A 16,554-nucleotide genomic window follows, 5' to 3' on the forward strand; every position below is an offset into this window, starting at 1 on the left:
TACTTCTGTGTTTTTTGCAACACTATTCAGTAGCTGAGTTACAGAAATAAATCAAATGCCCTTTGACAGATAAGCAGATAAAGAAATTGTGCCATACACATATTCTACAATGGAATATTATTCCGCATTTAAAAAGAAGGAAAGCATGCCACTTGCAACATCATGAACAAACTAAGAAGACTTTATGCTAAGTGAAATATGCCAGTCATTGAACAAATACTGCATGGTTCTACTTATACGAGGTGCCTCAGTTAGACAAACTCATAAAAGTAGAGAATATAATAGTGGTAACTGGGGGAGGGGGTGATATCCTTATTTTAGTTAAGCTATTAATACAACACACAATGGCCTTGTAATCTATTTTTTTAACTATAACTGGAGAAGGAAATGGCAACCCACTCTAGTATTCTTGCCTGGAGAATCCCAAGGACAGAGGAGCCTGGTGGGCTACAATCCATGGGGTCGCAAAGAGTCAGACACGACTGAAGAGACTTAGTGTGCATGAGTATTGTCAGTTTGAACCGTTTTATGCATGAGACATGCAGATCAATTACAACCAAAACACATTCACGAATACAACTATAATAACACAAAGCACCATGAGATATTCTTCAGTATCTTTAGAGACATTAATCAATCCTCAAAACTATTTTTTCTTGTCTGCATTATATCCCAATCATTCCAGGCCAGGGAATAAATTATACTTTATATAACCCCCTTCAAAAATGAATTGCAATAACAGAGCCAAAGGCAAGTCAGAGTTGCCCGCTGTGACTAAAATCCAATTCTACACAGAGAAAAAGAAAGCAGCTAAGTCAAGATTACCCACTGCAGACATCTATAATTCAGTTTTGCTATCCTAAGAATTTATCTCACTCACTGATGCTCTGGCTACTTTTGAAAAGAAGAATTACTTATTAAACAATTTCTAGAAAGCTGCTTGTCAGCTCTTTCTTCCCACCCTAAGAGCAATGGTGCAAACGAATGAAGTCACAGAATAAGATGCAATTAAAATTTCAGTTGATTTTCAGTTATTGACTATTTCAGCTAATTTAGGAATTTAGGATTCGTTTCCCCAACTAACTTTAATTTTCTACAAAAGAGAGAGGATAAATGTTTTAAACTTTTTGATTATTTATAACATGCATTGTAATGTTTTTTACACTACAGCAACTATTCAGTTCAGTTCAGTTACTCAGTCACGTCCGATTCTTTAAGACCCCATGAATTGCAGCACGCCAGGCCTCCCTGTCCATCACCAACTCCCGGACTTCACTCAGACTCACATCCATCGAGTCAGTGATGCCAGCCAGCCATCTCATCCTCTGTCGTCCCCTTCTCCTCCTGCCCCCAATCCCTCCCAGCATCAGAGTCTTTTCCAATGAGTCAACTCTTTCATGAGGTGGCCAAAGTACTGGAGTTTCAGCTTTAGCATCATTCCTTCCAAAGAAATCCCAGGGCTGATCTCCTTTAGAATTGACTGGTTGGATCTCCTTGCAGTCCAAGGGACTCTCAAGAGTCTTCTCCAACACCACGGTTCAAAAGCATCAATTCTTCGGTGCTCACTATTACCCACTGTTTTTCCATGAATAGAGACCCCTCCAATTAATAGGTTTATTGATTTTTCAGAGTTATTCTAGAAAGGATTGATACTGAATTCTGTCAGGGAAAAACGAAGTTCTTAAAATGCTTCAGGAAAGGACAATGGATGGGAAATCCCTGCTGGTCCACTGGTTATGATTCAGTGCTTTCACTTTGGTGGCTTGAGTTCAATCCCTATTCACCGGGCTCCCTGCCCTGAGTGTCATGCCACACAGTCAAGAAGAAAAAGTACAACAGAAATTAGAAGCTAGTATTTAGAACTGTCAATCTGTGAGTATATTTTCAATCATTTAAAAAATGTCCTGACTATAACTCTGGTTGCCTGATATGATGATTTCAAAATTAAATTCCATGTTTATATACTAATAAGAAACCTGAGATATACTTGAGGAACCAAATTAAAATCTTTCTACTGTTATCAAAGTAGTCAAATATTAAATTACAACCCTCCTTAGGTTCTACTCAAGGTAAAGCTGACCTTTCAAACCAAAGGATTTCTTTGCATGAATCATTTGTGCAACTCTTTCTGATCAATGTTAATGACAAATGAAAATTGTAAGAAGTATTATAATCACAGCTAATATGTGTGCCATTTAGAATTTCTTTTTTTGTTGTAAGTCACTGACACCCCTTCACAAACAGGCTTAAGTAGTAACAAGAAGTTGATTGATTCACTGGGTCCCCAGTGCAAGTGGCTTCAACATTTCCATTCCATTTTCCTGTTCTCCTTCAGCTGTGCTCTCCACTAGACTGCCTCCTCAGTTCAGTTCAGTCACTCAGTCGTATCAGACCCTTTGCGATCCCATGGACTGCAGCACGCCAGGCCTCCCTGTTCATCATCAATTCCCAGAACTTGCTCAAACTCATGTCCATGAGTCAGTGATGCCATCCAACCATCTCATCCTCTGTCCTCCTCTTCTCCTCTGGTCTTCAATCTTTCCCAGCATCAGGGTCTTTTCCAAGGAGTCAATTCTTCTCATCAGGTGGCCAAAATATTGGAGTTTTAGCTTCAGCATCAGTCCTTCCAATGAATATTCAGGAGTGATTTCCTTTAGGATGGACTGGTTGGATCTCCTTGCAGTCCAAGGGACTCTCAACAATCTTCTCCAACACCACAGTTCAAAAGCATCAATTCTTCGGAGCTCAGCCTTCTTTATGGTCCAACTCACATCTATACATGACTACTGGAAAAACCATAGCTTTGACTAGACGGACCTTTGCTACCAAAGTAAATGTCTCTGCTTTTTAACAATCTGTTTAGGTTGGTTACAGCTTTTCTTCTCAAGGAGGCTCATAAATTCCAGGTGTCACACTGGTACACCAAAATGTCTCAGAAAACATCGCTGATCTGAGTTACTCTCTCTGCATGAGAGCGCTCAGTCCTGTTCGACTCTGTGCGACCCCATGGACTGTAGACCACCAGGCTCCTCTGTCCATGAAATTGGTTGCCATTTCCTCCTCCAGGGGATCTTTCCAACCCAGGAATCCAACCTGAGTCTCCTGCAGCTCCTACATCGGCAGGCAGATTCTTTATCACTGAGCCACCTGGGAAGGCTCTCTGAAAAGCAAGCAAATTCCTTTTCAACAAACAGTTTTACTGAATTGGTTAGAACCTGGCCACATGCAGAATCAATTCCTGTGGTGAGAAAAGTGCCCTGATTGGCTGGTGTCTGAGTGCCTTAGCCAATCACCATGGCCAGAGGACAGGATGCGTGACTGTTCAGGACCAATCGCAGCTCCCCTCCGGACCTAGTAGCGGGGCAAATCTCACCCAGACCGCAGGAGGCCACACCGGATATAAGAGGAACAGATGCTAGCGAGGCTGCTGAGTGAGCTCTTCAGTTACTCAACTTTTTTCAGGCTTTGTTGTTGCTGCTGTTGAACTGTATTCACAGAGAACCAGGGGGCGGGGGGGGTGGGGGGGGTGGGGGGGGTGCATAACGTGAAACCCAATCATACTCTACAGCAGTTATAAATAATTGTTGTGGATAAAAACCTAAAACTTATAGTGAGTTCCAACTTCCCATATCTGAAGTTTTACTGAAGACTCAAACGCTGAAATCTGAGTTATAGATCAAAAAATAAACGTGGCTTTTTATAGTATGTTCTCGCTCTGGTTTTTTAAAAAATTAACTTATTTTTTGTTGAAGGGTAATTGTTTTACAGAATTTTTCTGTTTCGCTGTTTATAAGCAACTTTGCTTTCAAGAGTTTACCGGCCTCTGGCTCTTAGGCTGCCTGTCATTCCAGAAAAGTCAGCAGACTCAAGGGTCCCCGCCTCCTTTGCTGAGCCCCGTGAGCCAGCTGCCTCTCGGCGGTGTCACTGTGCAAGAATCCAAGGGCAAAGCAGCAGCTCAGCGGGCTGGAGGCTTCTCTCTGGGACGGTCAGGTTCGTTGTCACCAGCATGGAGACAGAGAGACCTACTAAAGCAGCAACTGCTCATCTTCCTCGGTCCTGGGAAGTAAGAAACAGATACACTGAAGAAGGCGGCCAAACGAGTCAGTAAGTCCGGCCTCCGAGTCCATGGGGGTTATTTCTGACACTGGAGCAGAGCTGGTTGTACCACTATTACTGAACTGTCCATCTTCTCGTTGTTAGTTGCTCAGTTGTGTCCGACTCTTTGCGACCCCGTGAACCGTAGCCCGTCAGGCTCCTCTGCCCATGGAATTCTCCAGGCAAGAATACTTGAGTGGGTTGCCCTTCTCCAGGGGATCTTCCCCACCTAGGGATCAAACCTTGTTCTCCTGCATTTCAGGCTGAGCCACCGGGGAAGTCCATAACTGTTAGAAAAGACCTTAACAGAATCTATGGATCCATGAAAGGTATTCTAGTACCTCTCCTGAGAGAAAAAAAGACTTCTTAACCTAACTAAAATAGTACCTTTAGGAATTTAGGTATATAAGTGGTCATTATCTATTCAGTATAAGTTACTGTTTTAATATGACACAGTTTACAGTGTTTTCTATTTGAACCTATTCATTTTAAAGTTGAGAGTCTAATAAATCGTGTTAGCTTCACAGAAGAACATCATACCCCACTAATCAAAATTCTTTAAGTAGCCAAGTGACAAGTCTGTGAGTGCCGAGAGCCAGTCAGAGAAGTAATCTGTCTTGACTTAGGCAAAGCTGTAGACTCTGTCCTACTTGGAAGGCGTTCCTTTTGCATGTACTGCATGCTGGCACAGTGCTTATCACTGGCCACATTTCCAACTTCACTCCCAGCAGTACCGACTGAATGTTGTAAGAGAAGAGGGTGAGGAATGGGAGGAACTAGAAAAATTAGAGAGGGAAGAAGGAAGAAAGAACAGAAGACGAAAGGAAAGACGGGAGAAAAGGAAGAAATATTTGTCTATTGTTGTTCAGTCAGTGCGGTCGGCTGGCTTCTGTCCTGGCCCTGATCTTGTTTAGTGAGCATGGAGGGGAGGGAAAGGAGGGAAGGCAGAGACAAAATGAGGAGAGAACGCTCTGCCCCACAGATCTCCACAGCCTCCCCTCCATCAGTCTCAGGGCCATCCTTCATCCTCACACCAGCCACCCCCACGCCTGTGTTCAGTGGCTCATCTCTAGCACTGCTTCCCTCATCCCAGGGTGCTGGAAGACAACTCTAATGCCTTGATACCATCAGGGATGAAACGGAAGATGCATTCCTGATTCCCTAACATGTGACTCAGACTAAATTGTCTGGTGGCAGTTAGGGTCTCGATTACTACATACGGTAGTTCTACAGAGTTGTTTATGGAGTTCCCTCCCTCGGGCACTGAGGCTCTGCTATTGTCCGTGAATAGTCTAGGCTACTGGAGGTGATGATGAACAAGGTTTTTCTTATAGAGCTTACATAGTAGCAGAGCGCATACGTAATGTACAAAGAAATTAGCAGGAAAGTTTCAGGTGGTAGATTTTTTTTGAGCTAGACAAAGAATGAAAACAGGAAAACAGTATACGTGGCTAATTTATACCAGGTATCAGAGAAGATCTAACAGTTAAGGTTAGTCTACTAGGCAGTTATATCCAGGGCCATTTTCCTGGGTGGTTGAAGGACAAGAAGGAGCCAGCCTTGGTGAAAATCAGAGAGAATAGCATCTAAGTGAGAAAACAGGTCGTGCCAGCATCCTAAGATGACGTACTCAAGGATCTCAAGCAGAGCCGTGTGACCGGAGCACAGAGTGGGAGGGGAGAGCAGTGTGAGATAAGGACCAGAGGAGCAAAGGGGGCCGCGCGAAAGGCACTGTGGGAAACTCCTGGGGTACAGGGATGTCACTGAGTTAGAGAACTCGAGTTCACCAGTGTTTTCAGCATTCATCAGCTGCCAGCCTTATCAGTACATATTGCAAACCCATTACATGTTCAAGAAATCTGTGGACTCTTCTGGGATCCAAGCCGTGATAAGAAAGATTACTTCCATGAGACAATGTTCTGTGAAGTCCAGACAAGATACTAGCACAGTCTCTTCAGACCTGATTGATTTGCAACCTGGATGGGGACTCTTCCTCTAATATGGCTTCGATATTAGATATTAGATATTCGATATAGTGTCTCAATACTGCATCACTGTTGACCTTTATTCTTGAAGTCAAATTTGGAAAATGGATAATTGCAGACTACTTGAATCTTCTAGGCTTCAAGGAGATTCTGGCTTATCATTTCTCGATTTACCACTACATATGAAACCTTAGCACTGGAGAGTCGTCTATAGTACCAGGTCTATAATTCTTAAGTCTTGTTTAATTTGTTTTAAAATGTTTTTTGACAAAGAAGGAAAAATTAATTCACACTGTCTTCTCTTCAGTTTTAATTAAGACAACTTCCACTTTGAATTTTTTCATAAAACTTTTTTATTTAAAAAGTAATAGTAATAAATTATCACCAGTTTGAAAACAGCATTAGTAAGCAAAACATGAAATACAATTATATATTATTTGTGAAAATTATTCTCCAAGATTCAATTATTTTGAGACATATATTCCATTTTCTAGGGTAAGAAATCACTCTGGTATATGTCATAGGCCACATCAGGTAATTTGAAACAAGCTGGGATGTAAATATATGTAAATTGTTGTTCTTCAAGAAGTTAATTCCTATCCATGCACAGAAGATTTATTTTTCATTCAAATTATTCAGATAGAAAATGATAATATTTTACCATTATCTTTTGTTGAATTTGAATCCTTATTGTAAATTATTTTCTAGGGGAAGGAATTGGGGGACCATTTTCTTAGATGTTAGAGCAATATAATATAAGCTTACTGTGTGAATTCAATAGACCCACAAATTCAGAGGCCAAATAAATTGACCAAGTAATTTAATACAATTTAATACAATTGTTATAGCACTTTCCAGTTTTGGATATTCATCACATATAATATTTCCATAATGCTTTCAAAAAACTTTATATTATGGAAAAACTTCAAACACATAGAGAAAATAGTATAGACACCATCTAGCTTCAATAATTTTCAGTATTTTGTACATTTTGGTTTATTTTTCCACCCAATTTCTGATAAGAAATTTAAGAGCTGAAAAAATATATATGCAATAAACTCAGTTATTTTGAAGTTAATTGCAAGGTCTCTATCTTTCCTAACACTATTTTTTAAATAATTTTATTATTTTTAATCACAAATATTTGTCTAGATTTCTTAGGATATAGTGAGTGACTCATCTTTTTCTTTTTTTTTTTTTTCGCATTTCTCAGTGCTTTTTGGGAATTCAAAAAGAGAGAAGTACTGTTTTGATGTTGCAGCTTTCCTGTTTCAGAACCTTAGTTGTAAGAGGGGAGCTTGGTAAGTGAGCAAAGGAGAATGGCTCAGATGTAAAGAGTCTGCCTGCAATGTGGGAGACCTGGGTTCGATCCTTGGGTCTGGAAGATCCCTTGGAGAAGTGAGTGTCTAGCCACTTCAGTACTCTTGCCTGGGGAATTCCACTCTTGCCTGGGGAATTCCATGGACAGAGGAGCCTGATGGTCTACACTCCATGTGGTCAGGAAGAGTCAGACACGACTGAACGACTCACATCTTCAGTTCCAGTAGCCTAAGGGACAGAACAGAACTACTTTATTGCTTGATGATACTCAGTGAGTTCCCATGGAATCTATGTTCATAGTCCTCTTGGACTTGTTTCTGCTTCAGTAACAGCCAGTCTTAAACTCTCATCCCTACTTCCTGAAGGTTTCTGTTCTCCCTCCACCCCACATATTCTGTGATGGTCTCTTGCTGCCTCTCCCAAGCCAGCACGTTTCCCACACGACCGCCCTCAGCCTGGGAAGTGTCTCTGAAGCTCAGTGCGGAGCATGTTGCCATTCTCCAGGGGTTCCCCGCGGGCTTCGGGGTGGGGCTGTCTCTGCAGTGTGACTCGGGTGAACACGTGACACCCGACCCCCGCCTACCTCTTTGCCGCAGTGTTGTGTTGAATGCGCTGCATGAACTGGGAAGACTCCCCGAGGTGTCCCTTCAGGGTGAAAACTGGCTCCACGCCCTCAACTTGCTCTTCAGATCATCCACTCTCCCAGGGTCCTGATGCCTCCTCGCTCGCTGTGCAGTGCCCCTCCTCTGTTCCCAGGACACCAGCCTGGTTCTGTTGTAAAGCCTGTTGACATCCTCACTTCCCACCTGGACGAAGACGCTCCGAGGCAGGGACCACGCTGTACACATCCCTGCATCCTCCGCCGGTGCTCTGTTGCTCAGCGCATAGTTCGTGCTCAATAAAGGTGTGTGGGAGAAATGACCAAGGGGATGAAGGAAAAATGCACGATTCTGGCTTATTTGTTTGTTTCCCGTAAAATAATTCTGCTCCCTAAAAGGAAATAACTGTTTTTTTTAAATTCATTTAATTTTCTAAATTAAAATTTTATAAATTTTACAAAAGGAGATAGTCATCATTTGGAGTGTCATTTACTATAATACAAGTTGTGGTAGAAAGTTCTTTCTAGTCAAAAAAAAGGTTCTAGAGCTATTTTTTACATATATAGTGATATTCTTAATACCTTATCTACTTTTTAAAATAGATATATTCCAGATCTAAAGTCTTACAAATATTATCACTCATTGTATCAAGTCCACAGCAACAACAGGGCTCCGTGCAGGTTCACTGACACATCGCTGCTGTGAGCGGGTTAGAAGCCCAGCCCATGCAAGTTAGTGTGCTTATTAACGACGACCCAGACAGCGCCCACTTCCCTATGAGACGCCTGTGAGAATGGAGAAGAGGAAGCTGAGTCCATTTTCCCTTAAGAAACCGCAAACGTGGCCCAGAAACTGAAAAGCACAGGCTGTTTAGGTTTTGATGGAGTTTATTGATTTGTTGGTGGTACATTTCAGGTGCCTTTTGCAACTTTAAACCATTTGAATTCTGTTCACTGCCTCACATCCTTTCAGAAACAAAGGGGGCATAAATCTAAAATAAATTAAGGTACAGTTCCATCCGTGTAGAATAGCTACAGAGTGGTCCACACTTATTCACATAATATGTTGGTGTATTTGTTTCATATTTGTGAGATTAAATTGATCAATTTTGTTTCTTATAGCATGAACTCATTGCTTTATTTATAAGACATTTAAACCTTCTTACTCTAAACAGAGAATGTGACTGACTTCTTCATTTAAATAGCTCTGGTCTCAGGAATCCTCTGGTGGTACCGTGGTTAGGACTCTGCAATTTCAATATTGAGGGCCCAGGTTAAATCCTTAGTCAGAAAACTAAGATCCCACAAGCTGCGTACAAAAAAGAAAAATAAACAAATTAGTAGTTTTGATCTTAATGCAATACATAGTAGAGGAAAGATTTTTTTTTAAATGCCACTTTTTAAAGCTTCTCTTAAATACATTTACAAATAATTCGTCTAAAGTATTATAATTCTGACTACACTTTAGTTTTACTTTCAGACCATTGCTATCATTTTCTTTATTATATTAATGTTTGCTCTACTGCCAAAAATGATGCTTGCGTCTCTCTGATAATATGTACTTTTAATAAAGTTATAGAACAACTTTCAGCTTTAAAGTACTTAAGATTTGATAAAAGTCCTCCAATCTTATTGTAAGAACAATAGTGAAGAGTATATGATTCACACACAACATCTATTGAAAAGCTACATATTCCAAGTGCTTTCTCACAATATTTCATGTGATCTTTGTAACAGTGTGGTGAGGAACTGAGAATCATGGGGACTGAGTAAATTGCAGTTACACAAACAAAATGGAAAACACCTGTGAAGCAGTCTGACACATGGTAGGCATTCAGTAAATGGTTGCCAAACCAGAAAATACACTGCCTTTTAAGGCGAATTCTGTTTCTTTTCATCACCCTCAAATCCCCCCACACTAAATGAGTAAACACGAGGCTTAGCAAGCATTCTGACTCATTTATGCATGTAATTTTGTAAGTAATCTGCTATTTCATCTGAACAGGATTTTAAACTGTCCACCATTTTTAAAAACTCTTTAAACACATTTGAAGCCAATCTTCCCAAGTTATATTTATTATTAGCCCAATGCATCTCTTTCCTTTATTGTTTTATTGAGGTGTCTAAGAGAAATTGTTTCAGCCAGGGTAGTTAGAGACTCTGTCAGTCAGTCTAGAAAAGCATCTCCTATGTTTAATCAATGCTTACCTATCCTAATAGTTAAGTCTGGAATTGCAAATGGTAAATTGCTTTAAAGTCAATCTTCGTGTCTTACTAATCTTTTCCCCCAAGCTCCTGGCACAGTACCTAATGTATCATAGATCTTCAGTAAATACCAGATAAATGAAACGATGAACAAACAGTTTCCATATTGAATCCACACACTCACTGAACAAGTAATTCCTCCCTGTAATGTTTCTTTGGGTTGGATTCAATATGGCTAGTTAAGACCATGTTCAAACTCTATTACTTGCTTACTGTGGGAATTTGATCTGTTCATATAAGTCATTAAGCCTCAGTGTTCTTCTTTTAAAAATGGCAACAGTGAATTCTATTCTTTGTAAATTAGAAAGTGACAAAGGTAGCTCTTGAAGTTTATACATATTATGGATTGAATTATGCCCGTCTACCCACAAAATAGTCATGTGTTCAAGGCCTAAGCCCCACTGCCTCAAAATATTATCTTACTTGAAGGTAAGACAGATTACAGAGGTAATCCAGGTAAAATAAGGTTATTACCATGGGACCAAATCCAGTATGACAGATGTCCTGGGAAAACCGGGAATTGTAAACACACACACACGCAACCTGAGATCACCCCGTAAAGGCAGAGATTGGATCGATGCTCCTACGTGCTAAGGAGCACTGAAGATGGCCAGCAAAACCCCTGGAAGCTAGAAAGGAGACATGGGACACATCCTTCCCCACAGTTCTGAGAATAAGTCAACTCTGCTGATACCTTCATTTTGGACTTCCAGCCTCCAGAAATATGAGGCAATAAAATTTTGTCCATTTCAACCACTCAGTTTGTGATATTCTGTGATGCCAACCCTAGGAAATTAATACAGTGTCTGACTGTGATGAGGTCCTGTGTAAGAAGTTAAAGCCATCTTCTGGGAGGGAGGAGCTGATGGAGCTGAAAGCTTGAGAAGAAAGATACTTTCTCCATTCCACCTGTAATGGTCAAACTCCTCCCATGCTTTAGCTATTCTTCTTATCACCAGAGATACAGTCAAGGGTAAGACCTTCATGCCCGCCACCTTCATACAGCTGAATGTCTAGTAAAGGGAAAGCAGACACTGCAGGCAGCTTTGGGTGGATAAGCTGGTTGTCCGGAAGTACAGGGCTCGATCTCTTGATAAACAGGCTCTTTTATGACTTGCATTCTACCTGCCTGGTTTGACTTCAACTTCAACCTCCAACCTCTTATTCCCTCCCCACTATCCCACTGCCCACATATCACACACACACACACGCACACACACACACACACACACACACACACACACACACGGGCTAGGCTTCGCTCACACCCACTTGCATTCTCCACAGACTCCCACGCTGTTTTTATTTGATGACTTTACACATGCCATTCTCTCTGTGTGAAGCTCTCCTATTCCCTTTTATTTACAAGTTTTCCTGGAGTCTAAACTCAAGCATTATCCTCACCTTTTTTAGCCTTTCCTGACCATGGTCCAAGTTAGAAGTGTCTCCTCTGCTCCCGTAGAGCCAGATACTCATTATCACTCTGGACCGTGTTTGGCTGTGGACTTGAGAGCAAAGACTCTTTCATCTCTCTCCCACCCCTCACGCTAAGCGCAGTTCTTGGAATACAGTAGGTGGACGATACATGTTTCTTGGGTCAAATGCATAATTAATATAGAGAAATGTCATAAGCAAAGATCCTTGGTGACACACAACAAGATGGCCCCAGGGCTGATGTTTGGTATCACGTCCATCTGTGGCCTGGCCATGCGTCACTCTGTCCTGCAGGACAATGGCTTCCACCTCCACCCTTGACATCCTCATCCATCATGAAGGTACCACCCTCTGCCAGCCAGCTTACCATCAGATGCCAAAGCTATGTCTCTGTCTTTTACGACTTAGTAGGAAAGTTTTTGGAATGTTGAGCTTTATCTTTTGAAAAAGCACAATCCTAAAGCTGTGTGGTATTTTTCAATTACACACATTTCATTTTAACCATGTCTTAAAATGTGTAACATGTGTGATCTGAAAAAGCCAAAAAGCATTGAGTGATATATCAGTGTCTTTGGAAATAAATATGTAAAAATAAAATGAAAATTTAAAAATTGGAAGAGTTTCAATATTCAGGCAGCCATGCATCTCCATGGAACAACAGGCTGGTTCCAAATAGGAAAAGGAGTACATCAAGGCTGTATATTGTCACCCGGCTTATTTAACTTATATGCAGAGTACATCATGAGAAACGCTGGGCTGGGTGAAGCACAAGCTGGAATCAAGATTTCTGGGAGATATATCAATAACCTCAGATATGCAGATGACACCACCCTTATGGCAGAAAGTGAAGAAGAACTAAAGGAGCCTCTTGATGAAAGTGAAAGAGGAGAGTGAAAAAGTTGGCTTAAAACTCAACAGTCAAAAAACTAAGATCATGGCATCCAGTCCCATTACTTCATGGCAAATAGATGGGGAAACAGTGGAAACAGTGTCAGACTTTATTTTGTTGGGCTCCAAAATCACTGCAGATGGACTGCAGCCATGAAATTAAAAGACGCTTACTCCTTGGAAGAAAAGCTATGACCAACCTAGACAGCATATTAAAAAGTAGATACATTACTTTACCAACAAAGGTCCATCTAGTCAAAGCTATTGTTTCTCCAGTAGTCATGTATGAATGTAAGAGTCGGACTATAAAGAAAACTGAGCACCAAGAAATTGATGCTTTTGAACTGTGGTGTTGGAGAAGACTCTTGAGAGTCCCTTGAACTGCAAGGAGATCCAACCAGTCAATCATGATGGAAATTAGTCCTGAATATTCATTGGAAGGACTGATGTTGAAGCTGAAACTCCAATACTTTGGCCACCTAATGAGAAGAGCTGACTCATTTGAAAAGACCCTGATGCTGGAAAAGATTAAAGGTAGAAGGAGAAGGGGATGAAGAGGATGAGATGGTTGGATGACATCACTGACTCAATGGACATGAGTTTGAGCAAGCTCTGGGAGTTGGTGATGGACAGGGAGACCTGGTGTGCTGCAGTCTGTGGGGTCTCGAAGAGTCGGACATGACTAAGCAACTGAACTGACTGAATTGACGCATCTCCAGTGGTAATGTATAGATGAACAAGTACCATTTAAAACAGCTTTACAAGAATTACTAATCATAAACCCTAATTTTAACTCTGTCTTTGAATTGGTTGTGACTTGGTTTTAATCTCTCATAGATTTAGATTTCTTCTGTGTATAAAATGGAATGGATTTAAGTGTACCTATTACAATGCATGTTCACTTTCTGCAAAATAACACACTAAAAAATAACAAAACTTATAAAAGAGTAGGATTAGAGAAGATCGTTCAAAAGCTAGGGAACTTTTTCAAGCAAAACACTAATAAGTTAACAATCCTAATAGACACATAGCACAGTTACTTCTCTATTGGTATTTATTCCCTATCAGGCAGTCTTTGCAAGCTTAACCTCTGATGCTGATATTTCCCCTGCAAGGTAGAGATCCAGAAGATAGACCATTTTACTAGACCATGTACTTAAAAGTTGAATTCAGAGAGTAGCATTTTACATTTTTTCCATTGCTCTAATTCAAAGAAATGTCTTTGCATTTTTGTAATTTAAACTCAGTTTCCCCAGGAACTTAACATAGTAGAAAGCTTAGGAATTCTTGAAGCCACTGAACCAATCACTGCCTGCAGTTCTGTAGATTTCCAGTTTTCCTAAGGTGTCTGCAGATCACTAAGGTTTTCTCTTTAATTGAGAGAAAATTTGCCACTGATGACTTTAAAACATTAACCTGATGAGAAAACTCATGTAAGAGCCAATACGTGACTGACGCGTTTTATAGCTGCTGTCCTGTTTACCAAGAGTGAATGGGGTAATTAGTACAAAGCAGCACACTTTGAAGTAGAACAGCTTGTAGTTCTAAAACTTTATTTAATTCATGAACAAAACAGTCAGCTGCTGCCTCACAAGATCGTGTCAGGAAACTGAAAATTTCACGGGACAACTTTATTATGCAGCGGTATCCACTGTCTGTCTGGAGCCTCACAAGTAATAATCTTGTATCACTTCCACTTTCACATTTAAAGGAAATATGTTGTTAGTTATGGCAACTCCTAACCTGGCTACTTTCCCAGAAGTTGTGTGCTAAATATACTCAAGCAAAAATAATAAAGACTTCCTAAATGCTGCAGTTGGAGTTCTTTGGGGCTTTTCAGGGAATACCTTACTAACTAAGAAGGAAACAGTTTTAAACTCTGCAGGTGAAAACGTTTCCATAGTGGTCTACTGATTTATTTCCCTCTGGGTTGAAGATGTTTCAATGCCACTGGAAAAGAACTTTGCAGAATCCTGCACAAATATAAATCACTTCTCTCTAAGGCGACCAACTAGACTCAAAAATCATTGGAGGAAACTCCCTCATACTGCACTGGTTAGGACTCTGAACTTTCATACTGAGAGCCCTGGTCTGATCCCTGGTTGGAAACAATCCCACAAGCCAGAAGATGTGGCCAAAAAAAACCCATTTGGAATATAAAGTGTGACCCTGGGGTGCATTGATTAAAAGGTAAAAGAGTATTCCAATACAGCCAGCATATTTTTAATTTTCTTTTTTAACCTGAAACTATGCTGCTTTCTGGAAATTGGAAAATAATTATGTGATAGCTAAGTAGTGCTTTTGTGCAAGGCTACTGTTTCAGAATGGGGCTTTCCTGGTGGCTCAGCGGTTAAAGTGTCTGCTTGCAATGCAGGAGACCTGGGTTCGATCCCTGGGTCAGGAAGATCCCCTGGAGAAGGAAATGGCAACCCACTCCAGTATTCTTGCCTAGAGAATCCCATGGACAGAGGAGCCTGGTGGGCTACAGTCCACAGGGTCGCAAAGAGTCGGACATGACTGAGCGACTTCACTTTCACTTTCACTGTTTCAGAATAGGTATTTAGAATTCATATCCTTCTGGATTAGGGGAAAATCTATTGTTTTAGATGCTGTGTGCTCTTAATCCATCTACTCATAGAGTTACAGATCTGCAGGCTATTAGAACAGATTGGACTTTAGGAAGCAATTTAGGCTTCCCCGGTGGTGCCGTGGCAAAGAATCTGCCTGCCAGCGCAGGAGACTCAGGAGACACAAGTTCAATCCCTGGGTCAGTAAGATTACCCAGAGGAGGAAATGGCCACTCACTCCAGGATTCTTGCCTGGGAAATCCCACTGACAGAGGAGCCTGGTGAGCTATAGGCCATGGAGTCACACAGAGTCAGACACATCTGAGTGACTGAGCACACGCACACGTAGGTTCCTTTCATAGATCACAAAATCAGGAGGAAAATGATGATGGGACATCACAGCATATCTTATAATACTTAGCTTGCTTTATAACTTGTGAGCATGCGTGCATATTTAGTCGCTCTGTTGTGGATGACTCTGCGACCCCATGGACTGTAGCCCACCAGGCTCCTCTATCCAAGGGGATTCTTCAGGCAAGAATACTGGAGTGGGTTGTCATTTCCTTCTCCAGGGCATCTTCCCAACCCAGGGATCAAGCCCAGGTCTCCTGCTCTGCAGGCAGATTCTTTATCAGTTGAGCTACCAGAAAAGCCCACAAATTATGAGAAGAGGAAGCAATTATGATAACTCTGGCAAAGTGAGAGGGCAATAATGTGTCCTTTCTAGCTTGTATATTACAGCTGTGAAAAAGTGCTAGTAGGTATTTGAACTAGTGAACGTTGAAGGGCATGCCTGGTCATCTTTTTCCAATCCATTTAAATTGGGAATTACATAAACCATGTGAATCACCCAGAAAGACATACTGATTGAAAAGAGCAGTGGGCAAGGACAGATATTGGAGAAGCAATAGTTTGAGAAGCAGAAAAAAAGCTCATGCAAGAAGGAATGAGAAATGAAGGATGACCAAGAGAGATGATTTTCATGACAGATAAGAGTTTTCACAAGAACTAATTGGGCAACATGGTCAAACTGTACAAAACAGTCAGGAAAGAAGAGAGTTGAAGATAACACCCACATCTTGGCAAAAATCAGAACTGGAATGTTGGAGATTATGATCAGGCTGATTGTGCTGAGCTCAGAAGCTCTGGGGAGATAGAGGATTTGGGGCAAAGGCAGTTGAGCGGAAGGTGGGCAGAGATGGCAGGGGAGGCAAAGGCCCAGCGGCCATGTGGACCACAGCAGACGGGGGCCCTGGAGAGAGCCACTGGAGCCCAGCCTGGGACGTCTCTGCAAGGATTTGTTCTTTATTTAAGGGCATGTTTTGTTCCCATGACAAGAATCCTCAAACCATCCCCAGGAGGCAGATGACGACATCTAAGCACACCCTTATTCTTCTGCTGA

General features: G+C 41.3%; 1 long non-coding RNA gene across 5 annotated transcripts; it reads left to right on the top strand.

Moving 5' to 3' along the window:
• The first annotated feature begins 3,556 nt into the window (after window positions 1–3,556).
• On the top strand, window positions 3,557–9,126 carry LOC139186976 (uncharacterized). 5 transcript variants are annotated; one of them, XR_011570680.1, is made up of 3 exons: window positions 3,557–4,104; window positions 4,201–6,300; window positions 7,294–8,464. It is a non-coding gene; the product is annotated as an uncharacterized lncRNA (long non-coding RNA). The 5 variants fall into 5 exon arrangements; XR_011570682.1 differs by lacking the exon at window positions 4,201–6,300 and adding an exon at window positions 8,652–9,126 and having other exon boundaries at window positions 3,574–4,104; window positions 7,294–8,304; XR_011570678.1 differs by lacking the exon at window positions 4,201–6,300.
• The last annotated feature ends 7,428 nt before the right edge of the window (window positions 9,127–16,554 follow it).

This window comes from Bos indicus, chromosome 14, assembly GCF_029378745.1.
Source record: "Bos indicus isolate NIAB-ARS_2022 breed Sahiwal x Tharparkar chromosome 14, NIAB-ARS_B.indTharparkar_mat_pri_1.0, whole genome shotgun sequence".
In the NCBI taxonomy this organism is placed as follows: Eukaryota; Metazoa; Chordata; class Mammalia; order Artiodactyla; family Bovidae; genus Bos; species Bos indicus.